This window comes from Hyalella azteca, unplaced genomic scaffold (genome assembly GCF_000764305.2).
Source record: "Hyalella azteca isolate HAZT.00-mixed unplaced genomic scaffold, Hazt_2.0.2 contig1933, whole genome shotgun sequence".
NCBI lineage: Eukaryota > Metazoa > Arthropoda > Malacostraca > Amphipoda > Hyalellidae > Hyalella > Hyalella azteca.
In genome coordinates this window covers 416366-424965 of record NW_025932225.1, presented here as the reverse complement: position 1 = coordinate 424965, position 8600 = coordinate 416366, and positions in this window count along the sequence as shown.

Here is an 8600-nt window from a genome sequence, read left to right as displayed (position 1 = left end):
TTACAAATCTCATCATTTAAAAATTTGTGCCATTATTTAGTGAATAGCCTCATCACATACTGGATAGTTTCACTGTTTATTTGGTAGTATTACAATATAATGAGTAGTTTCATATTTAGTGAAAATCTACCGTACATAGTCTTGTGAATTGTCTCATCATTCATTGGATAATCTTACTCTTTCCTCAGTAGCCTTGCTAAACACTGAGTAGTTTAATTAATCATTTGGGAGTTTATCATCATTTCATGAATTTATCTTCATTTAGTGAATTTGTCATCATTTGGTGAATCGTCTTTTCATTTATTTGATGGTCTCACGGTTTGGTGAATCGTCTCATCTTATAGTGGGTAGTTTCATCATTTAGTGAATGACATTATACGAGATGACAATATATGAGTGAATGGCATAAGTCTCGTCTCACGAGACCTGAGCTCCCCAAACGTCGAACAATTCATTTTGACAAAATTAAACGTATGGCCTTGAAGGGTACAGGTAACCAGACAGCGCACCGCTGGCAGTGAAACACAGTGTAACACAGAACGTATACTGGCAAGCGTGAACGAGGTTCAGCAGTCTGCATATGACGAGTATAAAAGGCATACTGACAACGATGTCAGGCACATCACATATCAGCTATTATTTGCTCTATTAGGGTTCCATAGAAAGTTGATATTAGGGTCCCATCCATGTTGATAATGCATGACATGCCTGCAAGGCAAGAATACGTTCCTTGATTCAAACATTCAGTTAAAAAGTGGCAAGGTTGCCAGGTTACCGTAAAGCATGCAGGTCATGGGTCGACATAAAGCACAAGTTTGATGAAAATTATGCTAAATAATAATAATATGAAGAAATAAAATCTGTTTTGTTAAGAATTTTATCCTGTGCACACGATGTAAAAATTTAGGTTCAACCCTTTGTCTAGCACCCGCAATTTAGCTCGATTGACAGCACTAGACAATGAATGAGTTATTCCCAACTTTGCTTAATAATTTGGTAAGTTTTAACCATAATACTTGTCATGTGGTTCGTACAATTATCGCCTACAAGTGCTTCATATTAATTTTGATGCGTATTTATACTCTAATAAATGTTTATCAGAAACCGTTGGCAAAATTATTTCACCCTGAAGCCGGACGACCGGCGCGATGTCTCACATGTATACTTGAATAAGCGGGAATGGTCTAGTGTGGTATACCGACAATGACATTCATCGTATTATTTAAACAATTAATTATAAGTTTCCGCTTGGCACTGATAAACAGAAATAAAAATACATGATTAACAAGAATTCTAACTAATGCGCAGGTATTCAATACAATCTTTACGTAATCATTGGGATGATTATATGGTTATTGAAGCTTGAAATGACAATATGGTTGTAGTTGTAGGCGTAAGTAAGACACACTTCCTCATCCACAGCATGAGGAGAGAGCGGACCACTGATACGCGTGCCAAACTGGGTTAGGATGAACTACACAAAAAGAAAGTTCATCACAGTTTGGACAATTTCCCATTCATTTCTAGTAGTGGACTGCGAGCAGTGAGAGGGCTGATACGTAATGAGTGCTTCGGGCTTTTCTTGATTTCAGTATCAGCGAAGATTCGTGATAATTAATTCAAAGTAATTCAAATAATAATATAAGATATAATATAATAAAATATTGATAATAATTATAAATAATAATAGACTACTCGGGATTACGATGATTACGATAACAACGGTTAAAGTACAATGAGTATAGCAGATGCTGTTGCATTTGTTAAATTTATTGCGAGGTCGCTTAGTTGTCTAGAGACTTGCTACAGAACTGGGTTGTATTAAAAGTTAAGCCGCAGGTTGTTACATCAGTAAAAGTTCTGATGTAATAACATTAAAAAAACAGTGCTATACTCTCTAAACACATTCCTCCGCCCTGCTTTTTTGAAAGCGCCGGGAGATTCTTATTTACGGAAAGCTTAATCAAAATAACCCCAACAGTATTAAACTTACACATGTCAATAATCATTTCCTCAACTGAAAAAAAATAATGAACGGAAGTTTTTTTCTAGTAGTGCACCTATTCGTCCTCACCCTACGAATAAGTCGACGTTCTAACAGCACATTGTATCACCATTACATAATCGCCCACAATAATAACATAGGCTCCCACAATGCATGACCATAGTCTCCCCTAAAATTAATAGCCTCCTGTTAAGCGATATTCACCAAAACAGGATCAATATGCACGCCGGATCAATTTCGTAACAGTCACGAAAGCCACATCCGGTGCGGCGGAAGGACCGAGTGATAAACAATCTGCAAATTATCGGTCATCCGATAACAGCTGCTGATTGTTCTTAATGACCGACTCCCGGTGGTACTCTTATGAGTACTGTGGCAAAAACATGACTCTATTTTGCGGCTATTCAGTGAACGAAATATTTCTTCTATTTCCAGGCTTTCTTGTGCAATCAAGCATTTAAAAGCAGAGCCTTTGGGCTTTGGCATTTGTCAGTTGATTATATTTTAATTCACTCAATTTTAGAGCTGATTTTGCAGCTGGTTTCCAAACCGATTTCGATAAAGATACGATGAATTTACTTTATTTATTATAAATTTTTGGCGAACATTTGAAATGAATAGATGAAATCTTCCATATCGACTTTTCGAAAAGTTAATGCTTTCAAAACTTAAACTGGATTAACTTGAATAAAATTATTGGTGTATAAATGATTCTTTATTGAATTTTTTACATTCTAATTAACTCGAAAACTTACATTAGACGTCGATCTACATTGGCTAAATTCACATGTTTTATTTGATTTTGTAAATTTAAGTGTATAAAAACTTTTATTCAACTATAATCATGAGTAGAGTTAATTATTTTAAAATTAAAAAATGAAAAATATACATGAAACGGCCATTGAACGAGTAAACGCTTCGAAAAAAATCTCAGCTAAAAATTTTGCAAAATGACTTAATACTATAAATTATTAGCAGTCTTAAATAACTCCAAAATAATGTAAAATGGCTCTTCCTATGCCCATCGCTCCATCGAATTCAATATTTAATAATGAAATATGAATGTCGAAACAATACCACGATATTTCACTTCAATGCTGAATGAGTCTCTAATATTTGAGATTTGATTTTAATAAATCAGCTTTTCGTTTGCAATAAAAAATTAAGAGAATATTTGTAGTCAACTATGCTTGCATAAATTATACATGATATTGATATAATATGATATACCGAACAATTTTTGATTCCAAAAGTGCTCAAAAATTAACATAATGATCGTGGGGGATAATGTTAAATAATTAAGGGCATTATACTAATGTTAAATAATGATCACCCTTAAGGACCAAAGGATCGCCATTAACAAAATCCAATTTAGAAATTCTAAAATAAGTTTATAACTAATTTAGCGAAATTTTAGTTTTATAATCGAATGTGTGACATCATTCTGCAACATAAAATTGCTTGTAATAAATTAAAGATATCCCTGTCCGTCTCGTACAAATTCTTGTCCGTCTCGTACATTGCGATCGACTCGTTATTACTAACACAAAGTTACTACTATACTAATGTAATGTTGACAATGAAGATTAAGTAGCAATTTAGAGGCAAACGTAGCGCATATGTATCGCTGCAGACGCCGTACTCCTAGTAGAGACGGTAGGTAGTCTGCCACTAACTAACATCTGTCGCGCTTGATAAGATGTCCCTGCATGGCCACCGGTCGATTTGAGAACAGTTGGCCTGATGGCGAGTAGGGCAGTCTGGGGACCAAACTTACGGCAAAACGAACATATGCTTGCAATTATAAAGGATAATTTTTGCCTGAATATCTAGTCCTGTTATTTATCCAAATTAAAGAATACGTATTAAAAGGATTAGACGCTTGAAATTCCATGTTTTCGCATACAACGTATGCCACTTGCACTCTTTCACTTGAATCTGTAAAAGATCAACAATCTATTCTCGTATCCAGGATTGTTTGATTATTGTTTTGTAAAGTAATTAAATGGTGTTGATGTAAAATGGTGTTGATGTAAGGTGGTGTTGCTGTAACTTGGTGTTGATATAAAATGATGTTGATGCAAAATGAGTAACAGTTGCATTCCTACCATCAATAAGAAAAGTCGCGCAGCGCAGTTATGGATCTTCAATTCTTCATCTAGCAAAATATAAGCAAAATTCCGAAAATTCAATAAGTGAACATAGAATTTGTTGCGCACATGAAGAGGGACTTGATTGCCAAGAAAAAACATTTTTTTTAAAGATTGGACACCATCGGCTGCATCATTTTTACCAGGCATGCAATATAGGCCTTATAGCCACCCATTATAAGAGAACCTTACATTTCTGCGGGCGTTGCGATGATGTGTCTCCAGAAATGTATACGATACAAGTTGTACAAACTTGTTACGCAACTCGGCAACCACAAACCCTTAACTCCTTAACCTCCCATTTTACCCTACTAAAGAAAAACGGAGAGAGAGGAAATATCTCCACGCTTCGATGTTAAACGTGGCAAAATGCAGTGGCATTAATAGATTTAATTTTCGCTTTCGCATCCCAAGCTATGAGGGCCTACTTTTTCTTTTTTTTTATGTGTAAGTTGTTTTGCGTTATATCTGCACCAAAATCAATAGAAATTATTCATACCTTCGACTAGGGTTTAATTTAGTGTTTTATTGTAAAATAGCAGGTTAATCCTGTATTGACAGGGATAGAATGATTGGAACTTGAGAATCACGTGATTACGAATCCCATCAGGCAAAGTCACAAATTCCAGCATCGCAAATCCCGTCATCAATTATTGGATTACAGAGAACCACATGTTAATTAATACAAGTCTCGTTTCAAAGCACATTTTGATGAAACTCTCATTCACTGATATAACGGAAACTTAAACTTTTTTCATAAAATTCATGCTTCCTAAATTTTAAATTACATTACAACTTTTTAGCGTATTTTCTCATTTATGGAAAATGCATTATTCTGCTCGCCATGTCCGTCTGTCCGCCCATCTGTCTGTCCGTGACTTCACGGTTCCGTTGTTTTTAAGAATACTCTGGATTGTGTCGTGATTTAAATTATAGTTTTTGATTGGTTGAAGATTGGCCTTTACGAAAATACGTAATATAACCCTGGTCTTGATCTCAGCCATCTTAAATAATGGAAATAATAAATCAATAATACAAGCACCGAAATTTTTAGCGCATTTTCTCATTTATGGAAAAAATGCACTATTGTGCTCGTTATGTCCGCCTGTCTGTCCGTCTGTCCATCCGTTATTTCGTCGACGAGAAAATGCGCTCTCTGCCACTCACTGCAGTGAGTACCGAGTTATATTTTTTTAGTTTAACTCTCTCCACACGTTCGGCTATTTTAGTTGAGCTTTATAACTATCTTTCAATGATTAAAAAAAATCATTTCCTCTATTCTTACAGTATATCTAGCATTAGGCTTCAATCACCTATAAATGTACTAAGGTCGACGAATTTACAAACATCTAGTACTTTTTTGTCTGTGGTATTAACAGATATATTTTTGAATAAATATTTTATCGCACGAACAATAACCAGTGAAACGAAGAAGGTGAATTTCCAGAAGGTTGACTATTCAAGAAGCTATCAAATTTATATTGCACGTGATATTTTTAACGAAAATATTTTTAAGTATTTCCTAATGCACACGGTGAAGGCCAAGTAACGAATCAATCTTGGAAAACATATACGTTATTTATATATTTCAATTTATATGACCATGGCGTGATACAGAGCCATGATTAAAACGTTTAACAACACACGACGAACTTATCAAGTGTTATTATCCTCTCTGTAGGGAATTGAATGCCTTCTCCTAACGTTGCACTTGGACTATTAAAACTGCGTAATTTAAACTTAAAGCCAACTATGTAGATTAAATGATGAATAATAGTAGCTTAGTTCGTCGCCAGTGCTGCTGTTAGATTGGATTCGTAATGTCAGTTAATCGAAAGACTCTTTTAACATGAACACTGATTCTACGCACTACTTTGACTGCATATTCTACATTCGTATTATTTTTTTATTAGTTTTCAATGTGAGCATTTTTCCTTTAAAAAACACATTTTTTCAACACACGTTTTCTACGACAGAATTTAAATATTAATGTCAGGCCCCAAATTGATTCAAGTTGACACTGTTCACTATGCTTATACGTCGTTCTTCACGTAGATGTAAAGAGAAGTAGCGCACTTGATACACGTTCAGAAATCATCAACTAAAACACGCAACAGTTGAGCGGTTGATAAATGATTGAAGCCCATTTGAAATGGCTACTTGGCTCTTGAATCGACTTTGAACTTCACCGTGAAATGAGTTCAACGACATTTGGTCGAATTCATTTACGCATAATTTAATCATTTGAGTGGAACAAAAATGATCTGTTGAAGATATTTAACCTTTGAGCACAGATCTAGAAGTAAGAAAATATACAATTATAATTATGGCACCTGGAAGGGTAACAAATTATAATAAGTATTCATCAGGAACATTTTTTCACAAATTTTCAATTGTCTGCGCGAATTATAGTTCCAGCATTCATCATGTAATGATGTATGACCTAACTACACATTCAACATTACGAAAAATTAAATGCATGGATATAATTATATAGAAACTATCTAACTATTGTATGATGTGTGTTTATGGAGGAATTTCTTTTATTTCAGGAAATAAAAAACTTTCATGTTCAAAATAAGTGCAAAAAGAGTCATTTACAATATCTGGGACACAATCTATCCCCCAGATCCTCTTATTTTAAATCAGGTGTTTGCTACGCTTGATATTATGACAATAATTACAGATCGGCTTCCTCATTCTGAATTCTGCAACGATATCACAGCAATTGTACTGATGGCTCTCTGAGATTTCAGCTCATCGAGAAACTTCATTGATCTTCATGATTTGTCGCGAGTTTCATTAGAGCCATGAGGCTTGAAGTATATAGACACAGCGGAACACAATCTTCACCATAAATAATGTATAAATAAACATGGCTTTACTAACGTATAAACTTGTTACCATGGTTTATACCTTAAACTTGAGCTATGATCTGCTTTATTCGCTTAATTACTTCCTCTATTTCTACGACTTTTATTGCAATTTTCAATTATTAAATAAATCATTAAAAGTCGTTTTTCAAGCATTCCTATATCTTTCTAGCCCTCTGCTTTTGAGTGATGTAATCCTATAATGTCACTTTTATTATACGCCCAAATAACGATTTTGTTGTATTAATTTAAAGAGTGATTGGCATTTTGAATGCAGCTGTAATATCACGAGAACTCGCAGGCATTAAACTCAAACCATAGCATGGCTCATTATAGTATTTAAAATTCAGTATTTGGACAAAAATCTTTAAAATCTTATTTGAAACAGGAGCAAAGCACAGCAGATTAACTTCAAGACATTTAAGATCGACTTTACAAGGAAAACAATTCAGTTGAAAATGTCCAACGACGTTTAACGAGGATAATTTCACGCTTAAAGGTTAAGTGTTATGCAGAAGATAAGCTATTATAAAGCTTCCAAATCCATGTTTTCGCCGTCTGAGTGGCAACCTTATCGCCGTTTGCAAGTATTATACGCATGGTTTATACGAACTTCTAGAAGAATTACTAAGATATTAAGTAAGAATCATTTCTTCTCGCTTCGAGGCTTGCAGTAAATCAGTCATCTATTGGGAGAAAACCATTTATCTGGATACAACTTACAAGGCCACTTTCTGTCAAAATTAATTCATGATTAAATGATAAATGTGCGATTCAGCGTACAATTCATTTTATTAATGAACGAAAACACGTAACTTATAAATTCAAGAGCAGTGGTATAATAAAAAAGTTGATGATGTTACCCTTATTGACTGCAGACCTTTTATAAACCCAGTCAGCGGGTGCTGCTTATATGAATGAAAAAAAAAGAGGTATGAAACTTGATGAAATATCAGCGACTAATAAATGTTCACGTAGATTTTGAAGGGGTGATTTACATTGAATAAGTGATTGATTTACCTTTTTTCATAACTCTGCACTCTGCTTGCTTGATATTTTCGAGATACAAGCGTTGAACCTCTGACACTTGGTGCCGCCATTGTTGATTTAAGCACTACTAGCTAGTGCTAAGTGTTGACGGAGAGTGCGGAATGACGATCGCAACAAAACGAACTCTTCTGCTTGATCTGACTGCAACAGATCCCAATATAGTAATTAGTCAGTTGTTAAAGATACGAAACTGATTATTTCCTTTATTCGCTTCAATTTTCTCATTAACCCCGAAATTTTACCATTTTCACATTTTTTGTATCAATTTTGCCGCTGTCTTTCTATCTTTATCATTATTCGCCATCATGAAATTCTATTCTGAATCACAAGAAGAGCTATTGGCGGCAGCCTGACTATGAAAACGAATTGAACACAGAAAATTTCAAATTCACGAAGATGTTTCGGGAGACTGAAATATCTAACAGTAATCTTGAAACCCCAAAAACGATAGCACGATAGCTAACAAAATTTCACACCTGACGTGGCCATTGCTGCTTCAAGTGTTAATGTAGGTCTAAATTA